Here is a 14,003-nt window from a genome sequence, read left to right on the forward strand (position 1 = left end):
CAGGAAATTATCGTGAAATATTTGCGTAAGAATGCAAAAAGCCGAAGCAATGTGAAATAAGAATCCATTATGAAACCTATATTGGATGCTGAAACAAACAGCAGTGGTGTTGGTACTGACCGCCGACCGCTGTGACCGAGCGGTTCTAGGCACTTCAGTCCGGAACCGCGCTGCTGTTGCGGTCGCAGATTCGAATCCTGCCTCGGACATGGATGTGTGTGCTGTCCTTAGGTTAGTTAGATTTAAGTAGTTCTAAGTCTAGGGGACTGATGACCTCAGATGTTAAGTCCCATAGTGCTCAGAGCCATTTGAACCATTTGATGGTACTGACATTCAGCACAAAAGAGTGAGCAATGGACACTCGCAGTGTATTTACAATTATGACGACCCCAATGAGCTAACAGATCCGCTATGACTGCTCATGGCATCAGCTACCTCTAGTGATACAGCTCATTCAATTGAAGTTTTTCAGTAATTTCTGAGCTTAGAGACAGAGGTATTGTAAGTATGCTGTTTAGGTTTTTATGTCGGTAACGCCACGTAGCGCTCTGTATGAAAATCACTGACTGTGCTGTGTGCAGTCTCTGGCTGGTTGGCATTGTTGGAAAATTCACTATTGCAGTGTTGGGTAGTTAGATGTGAACAGCGCGTAGCGTTGCGCAGTTGGAGGTGAGCCGCCAGCAGTGGTTGATGAGGGGAGAGAGATGGCAGAGTTTTGAGAGCGGACGATCTGGACGCGTGTCCGTCAGAAAAAGTAAATTTGTAATACTGTACGTCATGAACATATATATATATATATATATATATATATATATATATATATATATATATATATATATTATGACTTTTGAACACTATTAAGGTAAATACATTGTTTGTTCTCTATCAAAATCTTCCATTTGCTAACTATGCCTATCAGTAGTTAGTGCCTTCAGTAGTTAGAATCTTTTAATAAGCTGTCAGTATTGGCGCTCGGTGCATTGCAGCAGTTCGAGTAATGAAGATTTTTGTGAGGTGAGTGATTCAGGAAAGGTATAGGTTATCGTTAGTCAGGGCCATTCTTTTGTAGGGATTATTGAAAGGCAGATTGCGTTGCGCTAAAAAGAAAATAAAAAAAATAAGACAATAAAAAAAAATTGTGTGTCAGTTTAGTGATGATCAGAATAAGTAAAGAGAGAAATGTCTGAGTACGTTCAGTTTTGCTCAGTTGTTTGAAAATCAAATAATGTAAGAGGTTTATCAGCACAGTCGTTTATAATTTTTCTAAGGGGACGTTTCAGTATCATAGCAGCAGTATGGAGACCGTAGTTCGAGAACTGCACAAAACCAGCACGCAAAACAGACCCTTGAAGATATTTTATGACTTTAGAGGTTTGGATGACCTACGGCAGGCAGATCTTGTCGACAAGAGGGAATATTCACGTGTGAATAACGGATTAAAATATATTTTAATGGTCATTGATACTTACTCTAAATTTGGCTCGGCATTACCCGTGAAAGCGAAAACAGGGAAGGACGACGCGCATGTGTTTGAACAATTGCTGCAGACGGGGGCATATCGAAGCCCAGACAACCTTCAAACAGACCACGGCGGCGAGTTTTACAGAAGACATTTCAAGACTCTGATGGAGCGGTGTGGAATACATCACTACTCGACACTTACCCACCCTGAAGGCGAGTATCGTGGGAAGTCTGATCGGAACACTGAAAGCCCTGCTTACACCACGCTTGTCCGCCCTGTTATGGAGTATTGCTGTGCAGTGCGGGATCCACATCAGGTGGGAATGACGGATGACATCGAAAACGCACAAAGGGGAGCTCGGTTTCTATTATCGCGAGGTAGGGGAGATAGTGCCACAAACATGATACGTGACTTGGAGTGGCAATCATTGAAACAAAGGCGTTTTTCGTTGCGACGGTATCTTCTCGTAAGATTTCAATCACCACTTTTCTCTTCCGATTGCGAAAACATTCTGTTGGCAATCACCTACATAGTGAGAAATGATCATCACGATAAAATGAGAGAAATCAGGGCTCGCACAGAAAAATTTAAGTGCTCGTTTTTCCCGCGCGCCGTTCGAGTGTGGAACGGTAGAGAGTCAGCATGAAGGTGGGACATTGAACCCTCTGCCAGGAACTTTATTGTGCCAGCATGAGATTTTCACTCTGCAGCGGAGTGTGCGCTGACATGAAACTTCCTGGCAGATTAAAACTGTGTGCCCGACCGAAACTAGAACTCTGGACCTTTGCCTTTCGCGGGCAAGTGCTCTACCAACTGAGCTACCGAAGCACGACTCACGCCCGGTACTCACAGCTTTACTTCTGCCAGTACCTCGTCTCCCACCTGTCTCTGTAAAGTTTGGAAGGTGGGAGACGAGGTACTGGCAGAAGTAAAGCTGTGAGTACCGGGCGTGAGTCGTGCTTCGGTAGCTCAGTTGGTAGAGCACTTGCCCGCGAAAAGCAAAGGTCCCGAGTTCGAGTCTCGGTCGGGCACACAGTTTTAATCTGCCAGGAAGTTTCATATCAGCGCACATTCCGCTGCAGAGTGAAAATCTCATTCTGGAAACATCCCCCAGGCTGTGGCTAAGCCATGTCGCCGCAATATCCTTTCTTTCAGGAGTGCTAGTTCTGCAAGGTTCGCAGGAGAGCCTCTGTAAGGTTTGGAAGGTAGGAGACGAGGTACTGGCAGAAGTAAAGCTGTGAGTACCGGGCGTGAGTCGTGCTTCGGTAGCTCAGTTTGTAGAGCACTTGCCCGCGAAAGGCAAAGGTCCCGAGTTCGAGTCTCGGTCGGGCACACAGTTTTAATCTGCCAGGAAGTTTCATATCAGCGCACATTCCGCTGCAGAGTGAAAATCTCATTCTGGAAACATCCCCCAGGCTGTGGCTAAGCCATGTCTCCGCAATATCCTTTCTTTCAGGAGTGCTAGTTCTGCAAGGTTCGCAGGAGAGCTTCTGTAAGGTTTGGAAGGTAGGAGACGAGGTACTGGCAGAAGTAAAGCTGTGAGTACCGGGCGTGAGTCGTGCTTCGGTAGCTCAGTTGGTAGAGCACTTGCCCGCGAAAGGCAAAGGTCCCGAGTTCGAGTCTCGGTCGGGCACACAGTTTTAATCTGCCAGGAAGTTTCATATCAGCGCACATTCCGCTGCAGAGTGAAAATCTCATTCTGGAAACATCCCCCAGGCTGTGGCTAAGCCATGTCGCCGCAATATCCTTTCTTTCAGGAGTGCTAGTTCTGCAAGGTTCGCAGGAGAGCCTCTGTAAGGTTTGGAAGGTAGGAGACGAGGTACTGCCAGAAGTAAAGCTGTGAGTACCGGGCGTGAGTCGTGCTTCGGTAGCTCAGTTGGTAGAGCACTTGCCGCGAAAGGCAAAGGTCCCGAGTTCGAGTCTCGGTCGGGCACACAGTTTTAACCTGCCAGGAAGTTTCAACTTTATTGTGAATAGCAGAGTAATCACGTAGATGTAGATGTGGATGCGATTCAATCTTTGTGGCTCACCCAAATGGACCAGTATGCTCCCGCAAATAATTGCACAGTATAATCGAACCACACACCGCGCAATAAAAATGAGACCAATCGATGTTCATGAAAATAGACTTCTGTACTCCGTGCATCATAAGAATAAACCTGAAGCAAACATTTCACTACGTATTCTTCCGCGTTTGCTGGAACCTCATTGGATTTCGTTTCACGTGGAGCGGAAGCCATGCTGTCGCGAGTACAGTCAAGTACGATAATGGGGATACGTTTTATGCTGTGCGTTACGCGTACATAGACTCAGCTATTATACGGGGCAACAGCCTTACCGGCGCAGTTAGCTTGGACATAACTGTCCAGGCAACTGACCCAGCTAACCTGCAGTGATGTGAACAATTGCAGTAAAGATCTAAAAAGATACGAGCACAGAAACAATACAGCTTTGAATGTCATTTAATTTTAAACAGAAGGAATCATATTTGAAAAAGCTCAGGCGATAGGCTTCTTAGGTGACCGTACGGAAAACAAAACAAAAAATGTTTCAAATGGCTCTGAGCACTATGGGACTTAACTTCTGAGGTCATCAGTCCCCTAGAACTTAGAACTACTTAAACCTAACTAACCTAAGGACATCACACATATCCATGCCCGAAGCAGGAATCGAACCTGCGATCGTAGCGGTCGCGCGGTTCCAGACTGTAGCGCCTAGAACCGCTCCGCCACTCCGGCCGGCAAAACATAACATGCTCTCATTCTTAGCTCTCATTCTTAGCCAACAGGAGTGATGAAAATTCCTGACTTTAATAAGAGTAGTTTTTCTGCATGAGCAATGTGTGCCGTAAAAGCTCACTCCTGATTTCCCACGTAGTTAAATATTGAAGCCGCACTAGGTGTCGTCTGGTAATCTCTGAACGGCTTCCATATCCGACTCTGAGCAATACGGTAAATTTCAGTACTGCTACGTTAATAACAAGGCGACCAGTAACAGAATCCCAAGCCACCAAAAGGTCCACATTTCCGCCTCCTCTTTCATGACGTGCTGTTCTGCATTCTCGGGCATGGATGTGTGTGATGTCCTTAGGTTCGTTAGGTTTAAGTAGTTCTAAGTTCTAGGGGACTGATGACCTCAGAAGTTAAGTCTCATAGTGCTCAGAGCCATTTGAACCATTTTTTTTGTTCCGCATTTCGCCATCGTTCGGCAGTGATGTGTCACAAAGCTTCGTGCATTAGTCCCAGTACGTTTGGAAGCCTAAATGTCGTTATTTCTTGCGACAAATCCCTTAACTTCGCTCCAGATCAGTTCTACTTGATTCAAATTGCAGTGTTACTGTGACAACTGCAAAAATGCCGCATTTTTATAGTGTGCTCGATGCCGCGAGAATTATTGTTGTCTATGTTTCTACGACGCTTATCACTCTGGCTCGTATGAAGCCACATCTGTTCTACAAAGCAATGGACCTATTATAATAAAGAGTATTTGATTTTTCATTTTTCTCCAAAAAATTGTGTAACGTTTTCTTATCTTCAACAATCTTTAACAATCTTTTTAAAAATGTCCAAAATTAATCATGTATATTTACAATGAAAACCAGAATATTGCGTGCGATATGCAATTAGAAACTAGAAGACATGTATTTATCTTGAAAAATGATAGTTAAGTTTGATTTAATCAACATATATTTGACGAATTTCATATTTAAATGATTTAGGTATTCAAACCGAACATAAAAACTTAAAGACCACTACGAGTGTCGAACCACCGCCCACCAGCATCCATGATTATTGTTATACGACGCTACCGGTTTTTGTATATCATTTTTGTTCGTAATTCATCGTTGTATTTGTCCTGGGTGAACGTCGTATGACACTTGCTCAAGCTCGCTGTTGATCTATTTACTCAGTTTCCTTTTATTACTATTATTACAGAGGGGAGCTAACCCTCTGACCGAACACGCTGAGCTACCGCGTCGGCAGTTAAGTCACTCATATAATTAAAATAATGACACATTTATTAGATAGTATTTCTCGAAAAACGTCAAAGGTGTTTTTTTCTCTGAAATCTTGTGAAAAACATTAAGAACAACTTGTTTCTCGCCATTAAAGGTGTTCCGCGCGTGTGTTTCACTACGAAGCAGGAAGAAGTGTCATCCATTCTCGCAGTACGTATGAACAACGAGACAATCAGCGCATAAGTAGCGCTTACAGAGACTGTGACTGTACACGATTTTTGAAATAAAAATTACGTAGCTAAAGTATGATTAAGTAAAACTTTGATGGCAGTTAATACATCACAATGTCTTAAAGGTTCTTTTACAGTGACATAGTAATAAAATATCTAATACCTAAGTTGGAGGCCGGCCGCTGTGACCGAGAGGTTCCAGGCGCTTCAGTCCGGAACCGCGCTGCTGCTACGCTCGCAGGTTAGAATCCTGCCTCGGGCATGGATGTGTGTGATGTCCTTACGTTAGTAAGTATCCTTTTCGGCCAGGACTCCAACATAAGGCCACTTACCATTGCTATTAACAGTAAATTCAGACCTTTCATATTCCCCAGTGGTGGCCAGGTTAGCCACACACTGTGTTTAAAGCAATATTTACATATTGCCTGTACATTTGCAACAGATTCTTCCTTCCCGATTGCGGTTTATCTTCTTCCTTTATGGCAGTAGACTTCGCCATATACTCCAGCTTTAGTTTTTTGGCTTCAATCTTTTGCATTTCCAGTTTTCTTTTTCATACACACACCAAATTAACTGCGCTTAAAGGTGTAATTTCTTTAATGGGGAGTGGCTTAAGTCTATTCGATACATTGGCTCTTTCCCTTAAGACAACTACATCTACATTTATACTCCGCAAGCCGCCCAACGGTGTGTGGCGGAGGGCACTTTACGTGCCACTGTCATTACCTCCCTTTTCTGTTCCAGTCGCGTATGGTTCGCGGGAAGAACGACTGCCGGAAAGCCTCCGTGCGCGCTCGAATCTCTCTAATTTTACACTCGTGATCTCCTCGGGAGGTATAAGTGGGGGGAAGCAATATATTCGATACCTCAACCAGAGACGCACCCTCTCGAAACCTGGACAGCAAGCTACACCGCGATGCAGAGCGCCTCTCTTGCAGAGTCTGCCACTTGACTTTGCTAAACATCTCCGTAACGCTATCACGCTTACCAAATAACCTTGTGACGAAACGCGCCGCTCTTCTTTGGATCTTCTCTACCTCCTCTGCCAACCCGACCTGGTACGGATCCCACACTGATGAGCAATACTCAAGTATAGGTCGAACGAGTGTTTTGTAAGCCACCTACTTTGTTGATGGACTGCATTTTCTAAGGACTCTCCCAATGAATCTCAACCTGGCACCCGCCTTACCAACAACTAATTTTATATGATCATTCCACTTCAAATCGTTCCGTACGCATACTCCCAGATTTTTACAAAAGTAACTGCTACCAGTGTTTGTTCCGCTATCATATGATCATACAATAAAGGATCCTTCTTTCTATGTATTCGCAATACATTACATTTGTCTATGTTAAGGGTCAGTTGCCACTCCCTGCACCAAGTGCCTATCCGCTGCAGATCTTCCTGCATTTCGCTGCAATTCTCTAATACTGCAACTTCTCTGTATACTACAGCATCATCCGGGAAAATCCGCATGGAACTTGCGACGCTATCTACTAGGTCATGTCTAATCACCTTGGACGGCAAGACTGCAGGGCAATATGTCGGGGTCCTGCGCCCTATCCAACGTTGAGGCAGAGTGCCATTGGGAAACTGATATACATTGTTGTGCCAGCATGGTGGAGCCCAATCTTGTTGGAAAACGAAGTCATCGGAGGCCTCATGAAGTTGTGGAAAAAGGCAGTTCTGTAGCATCTGAAGATAGTTCGTTCCAGTCACTGTGTTTTCCTCAAGAAAGAAGGGACCATACATTTTTTTTTTTTATGAGAAATGACACAAACAATGTTCTTTCGTGTTCAGGAACGTCGTGTGGTTTCTGGAGCATCCATGAGTGCACATTATGTCGGTGCTTCACCACTGAAAGTTAACTGTGGGAAAAACGTATGATCTTCCATGTACGCTAGCAGAGCATTGTTGTAGTCAACCATTTTGCTTTATCACCAACTCGAAGAGCTTGCACTAATTGTAGTCTGTATGGTTTATAGACCAATCGACACCTGCACACTCGCCAGGCAGTCGTATGAGGCATTGCCGGTTCTCCGCTTGCGCGGCGAGTAGACTTCCGTGGACTCCGCTCAAACTTTCACCTTATTCTTTCCACCGTGTCATCAGATGCGCGATGTCGACCTGGACTCCCACCATTGCACAAGCAACCTGTCTCTTCGATCAGGCCAAAATGCCGACGAAAACATGCTGGGCCGAAATCACTGTCTCACTCTTTGCAAAGGGCAGCATACAAAACCCTTTCTGTCGAGCGGACGCCATCTTATTTCTGCAAACTGAGAATACGCACTGACATCTAACGGCGATTTTCTGAAACTCTAGGCCACACCCATTCAAACAACACACTTTTCCTTGCCGGCACGTCCCATGTTTTGCAATCATTACCGTCGAAAAACAGGTCATTCTTTTTGAAACTCGCTGTATTACCGTGTTACGATCTTCTTCTTGTAGTAAAATGAGTTTGACAGAGCACTGAAAGACCTGAGTCGAAACAAGGCCCCCGGAGTAGACAATATTCCATTGGAACTACTGACGGCCGTGGGAGAGCCAGTCCTGACAAAACTCTACCATCTGGTGAGCAAGATGTATGAAACAGGCGAAATACCCTCAGACTTCAAGAAGAATATTATAATTCCAATCCCAAAGAAAGCAGGTGTTGACAGATGTGAAAATTACCGAACTATCAGTTTAATAAGTCACAGCTGCAAAATACTAACACGAATTCTTTACAGACGAATGGAAAAACTAGTAGAAGCCAACCTCGGGGAAGATCAGTTTGGATTCCGTAGAAACACTGGAACACGTGAGGCAATACTGACCTTACGACTTATCTTAGAAGAAAGATTAAGGAAAGACAAACCTACGTTTCTAGCATTTGTAAACTTAGAGAAAGCTTTTGACAATGTTGACTGGAATACTCTCTTTCAAATTCTAAAGGTGGCAGGGGTAAAATACAGGGAGCGAAAGGCTATTTACAATTTGTACAGAAACCAGATGGCAGTTATAAGAGTCGAGGGACATGAAAGGGAAGCAGCGGTTGGGAAGGGAGTAAGACAGGGTTGTAGCCTCTCCCCGATGTTGTTCAATCTGTATATTGAGCAAGCAGTAAAGGAAACAAAAGAAAAATTCGGAGTAGGTATTAAAATCCATGGAGAAGAAATAAAAACTTTGAGGTTCGCCGATGACATTGTAATTCTGTCAGAGACAGCAAAGGACTTGGAAGAGCAGTTGAATGGAATGGACAGTGTCTTGAAAGGAGGATATAAGATGAACATCGACAAAAGCAAAACGAGGATAATGGAATGGAGTCTAATTAAGTCGGGTGATTATGAGGGAGTTAGATTAGGAAATGAGGCACTTAAAGTAGTAAAGGAGTTTTGCTATTTGGGGAGCAAAATAACTGATGATGGTCGAAGTAGAGAGGATATAAAATGTAGGCTGGCAATGGCAAGGAAAGCGTTTCTGAAGAAGAGAAATTTGTTAACATCCAGTATTGATTTAAGTGTCAGGAAGTCATATCTGATAGTATTCGTATGGAGTGTAGCCATGTATGGAAGTGAAACATGGACGACAAACAGTTTGGACAAGAAGAGAATAGAAGCTTTCGAAATGTGGTGCTACAGAAGAATGCTGAAGATTAGATGGGTAGATCACATAACTAATGAGGAAGTATTGAATAGGATTGGGGAGAAGAGAAGTTTGTGGCACAACTTGACCAGAAGAAGGGATCGGTTGGTAGGACATGTTCTGAGGCATCAAGGGATCACCAATTTAGTATTGGAGGGCAGCGTGGAGGGTAAAAATCGTAGAGGGAGACCAAGAGATGAATACACTAAGCAGATTCAGAAGGATGTAGGTTGCAGTAGGTACTGGGAGATGAAAAAGCTTGCACAGGATAGAGTAGCATGGAGAGCTGCATCAAACCAGTCTCAGGACTGAAGACCACAACAACAACAACAACAACAACAACATTAAAAGTCAAATCCAATTCGGCCATGCCTCTCTCCATCTCGTTGCCGACTGCCCGCTGGTGCTGCGTCGGAGGCCACGCCTTGAGAACCAGTGGCGGTTGTGGACGAAATTCGATCGAGTCCCCATACAGAATAACTGAGCGACGAATAACGGCCAGTCTCCGCTTCTGCCGCAGGTAACAGCCGCACCTTGGACAACGGACCTTTCACCGGCTACAGGACCAAATAGTCCAGTTCTTGGCAGTGTCGCTGAGGCAGCAGCCACTTTAATCAAGCGGAGTCTTCTTTAACAATGCTCATAATGCTAACGTTCTGCAGGCCGCAAATGAAGCCAACACGTGCAACAGGCCTCAATTCAGAGACGCTCATCGCCATTACAGAACTTACAACCTCAAGTTCACAACAGTTCTGCATTCCGAGGTTACTGTAAAGCATGGAGTGCCTAGAACAAGAAACACGAAAAGCCACTGCATCTCATTTATGGCGGGTTTCAAAGAATTAAGTTTAGCTGACATGAATAGAGCAGTGAGTCATTCCTCGCAAGCGGACAGACCACTGAAGGTAGATTTCGTGCACGTGGAAGGAACAGTTTCGAGATGTCTGTTTGCGACAAAGTGTCTGGATCCACATTTCAGGTAAACACAGGGTCTAACGGTAGTCTGTACCCACAACGTTGTCTGAAGGAGATGGTTCTCCTAGCACACAGTTGCTGACAGCTGCCAACAATTCCCGCATTCAGACGTATGGCAAGAAACGTCTTGAAATGGACCATGGTTTGAACAAGTTGTTTCTATGGAGTTTCGTCATGGCGGCTGTAATCAAGCCTCTTACAAAACCTGATTTCCTATACTATTTTCGACTGACGCCAGACCTCACTGCAAATTAACTGCCCTTTCGAGCGCATCATTCAAGAGTTTTCGGAGATCACAGCGGAGACAACGTCCCGTCAAGTAGTGCAAACATGACACAATGAACGGTATTCGGACCTCACTAAGAAGACTACCACCTGCAAAAAAACAAGAAGACCACCACCTGAAAAATATTTGCGAGCAAAGACAGATATTGAGAAGTAAATACAGGAAGGTGTCATAGCACTCTTCGACAGTATGGTTTTAAAGAAGAAGAATATATGGCACCTCTGCGGCAGTTACAGAGGACTTAACGCTTGTACAGTGCCGGATAAATATTCACTTCCTCACATGGCAGACTTCAACAACGATATTGCCCTAGCACAGTTTTTAATGTCAGTGATTGCAAAATGGCATATTCACAAATACCAGAGCCTCCAGAGGATGCAACGAAAAACAGCGATTATTATTCCATTCAGACTGTTTGAATGCAACTACATGCCGTTCGGTTTAAAAAACGTTGTTCAGAGATGGCAAAATTCTCCATAGTTTCAATTCCTCAAGCAGAAGTGGATGAGTTAAACATCTGAACTGAAACCTTTGTAGTACGAAAACGGTACGCTTCCGGACATGGGTTCCGATTCAGAATTTTACGTACTCACTCCCCTCTACAGGTTCTAGAAGTTTGTAACAGGATGATCACCTAAATATAGGCAAGAGTCTATAGTGTGGTAATCGTGGCTTTCCGACATGCGTGCGGCAAATGCGGAAACGTGAAATATGCCGACGTCATTACCAAATGCTTCCAAACAGGACCAACATGCTGTTATTCCTTTCTTGGCTGCCGAAGGACATACACCAGTACAGATACATCAAACCCCTCAAGCCACTTAACGGTGTATGGCGAAGAGTGCTTCTGCAACACCCCCCCCCCCCCTTCCCAAAACCGATTCCATTCGCGAATGGCACGTGGGAAGAACGATTGCTGGTAATCCTCTGTTGTTGTTGTTGTGGTCTTCAGTCCTGAGACTGGTTTGATGCAGCTCTCCATGCTACTCTATCCTGTGCAAGCTTTTTCATCTCCCAGTACTTACTGCAACCTACATCCTTCTGAATCTGTTTAGTGCATTCATCTCTTGGTCGCCCTCCACGCTGCCCTCCAATGCTAAATTTGTGATTCCTCCATGCCTCAGAACATGTCCTACCAACCGGTCCCTTCTTCTTGTCAAGTTGTGCCACAAACTCCTCTTCTCCCCAATCCTATTCAAAACCTCCTCATTAGTTATGTGATCTACCAATCTAATCTTTAGCATTCTTCTGTAGCACCACATTTCGAAAGCTTCTATTCTCTTCTTGTCCAAACTATTTATCGTCCATGTTTCACTTCCATACATGGGTACACTCCATACAAATACTTTCAGAAACGACTTCCTGACACTTAAATCTATACTCGATGTTAACAAATTTCTCTTCTTCAGAAACGCTTTCCTTGCCATTGCCAGTCTACATTTTATATCCTCTCTACTTCGACCATCATCAGTTATTTTTCTCCCCATATAGCAAAACTCCTTTACTACTTTAAGTGTCTCATTTGCTAATCTAATTCTCTCAGCATCACCCGACTTAATTTGACCACATTCTATTATCCTCGTTTTGCTTTTGTTGATGTTCATCTTATATCCTCCTTTCAAGACACTGTCCATTCCGTTCAACTGCTCTTCCAAGTCCTTTGCTGTCTCTGACAGAATTACAATGTCATCGGCGAACCTCAAAGTTTTATTTCTTTTCCATGGATTTTAATACCTACTCCGAATTTTTCTTTTGTTTCCTTTACTGCTTGCTCAATATACAGATTGAATAACATCGGGGACAGGCTACAACCCTGTCTCACTCCCTTCCCAACCGCTGCTTCCCTTTCATGCCCCTCTACTCTTATAACTGCCATCTGCTTTCTGTACAAATTGTAAATAGCCTTTCGCTCCCTGTATTTTACCCCTGCCGCCTTCAGAATTTGAAAGAGAGTACTCCAGTCAACATTGTCAAAAGCTTTCTCTAAGTCTACAAATGCTAGAAACGTAGATTTGCCTTTCCTTATTCTATTTTCTAAGATAAGTCGTAGGGTCAGTATTGCCCCACGTGTTTCAACATTTCTACGGAATCCAAACTGATCTTCCCCGAGATTGGCTTCTACCGGTTTTACCATTCGTCTGTAAAGAATTCGCGTTAGTATTTTGCAGCTGTGACTTATTAAACTTATAGTTCCGTAATTTTCACATCTGTCAACACCTGCTTTCTTTGGGATTGGAATTATTATATTTTTCTCGAAGTCTGAGGGTATTTCACCTGTCTCATACATCTTGCTCACCAGATGATAGAGTTTTGTCAGGACTGGCTCTCCTAAGGCCGTCAGTAGTTCTAATGGAATGTTGTCTACTCCCGGGGCCTTGTTTCGACTCAGGTCTTTCAGTGCTCTGTCAAACTCTTCACGCATATCGTATCTCCCATTTCATCTTCATCTATATCCTCTTCCATTTCCATAATATTGTCCTCAAGTACATCGCCCTTGTATAGACCCTCTATATACTCCTTCCACCTTTCTGCTTTCCCTTCTTTGCTTAGAACTGGGTTTCCATCTGAGCTCTTGATATTCATACAAGTGGCTCTCTTTTCTCCAAAGGTCTCTTTAATTTTCCTGTAGGCAGTATCTATCTTGCCCCTAGTGAGATAAGCCTCTACATCCTTACATTTGTCCTCTAGCCATCCCTGCTTAGCCATTTTGCGCTTCCTGTCGATCTCATTTTTGAGACGTTTGTATTCCTTTTTGCCTGCTTCATTTACTGCGTTTTTATATTTTCTCCTTTCATCAGTTAAATTCAATATTTCTTCTGTTACCCAAGGATTTCTACTAGCCCTCGTCTTTTTACCTACTTGATCCTCTGCTGCCTTCACTACTTCATCCCTCAGAGCTACCCATTCTTCTTCTACTGTATTTATTTCCCCCATCCCTGTCAATTGTTCCCTTATGCTCTCCCTGTAACTCTGTACAACCTCTGGTTTAGTCATTTTATCCAGGTCCCATCTCCTTAAATTCCCACCTTTTTGCAGTTTCTTCAGTTTTAATCTAGAGTTCATAACCAATAGATTGTGGTCAGAGTCCACATCTGCCCCTGGAAATGTCTTACAATTTAAAACCTGGTTCCTAAATCTCTGTCTTACCATTATATAATCTATCTGAAACCTGTCGGTATCTCCAGGCTTTTTCCATGTATACAGCCTTCTTTTATGATTCTTGAACCAAGTGTTAGCTATGATTAAGTTGTGCTCTGTGCAAAATTCCCCGGATTTTCTCCTCGTGCTCACTTCGCGAGAGGTATGTTTTTCTGTACAAAGTGCAACATACTCGAGAATAGCTCACGCTGCGCTCAAATGAAAGGAAGCATTTTGTGTGCGTATGTATAATTCTCTTTTGATATGTCAGTTGGTACCCTTTCTACTTGAAAATTTCGAATTACATACAAATGGCGGCTTAC

This window comes from Schistocerca piceifrons, chromosome 2 (genome assembly GCF_021461385.2).
Source record: "Schistocerca piceifrons isolate TAMUIC-IGC-003096 chromosome 2, iqSchPice1.1, whole genome shotgun sequence".
In the NCBI taxonomy this organism is placed as follows: domain Eukaryota; kingdom Metazoa; phylum Arthropoda; class Insecta; order Orthoptera; family Acrididae; genus Schistocerca; species Schistocerca piceifrons.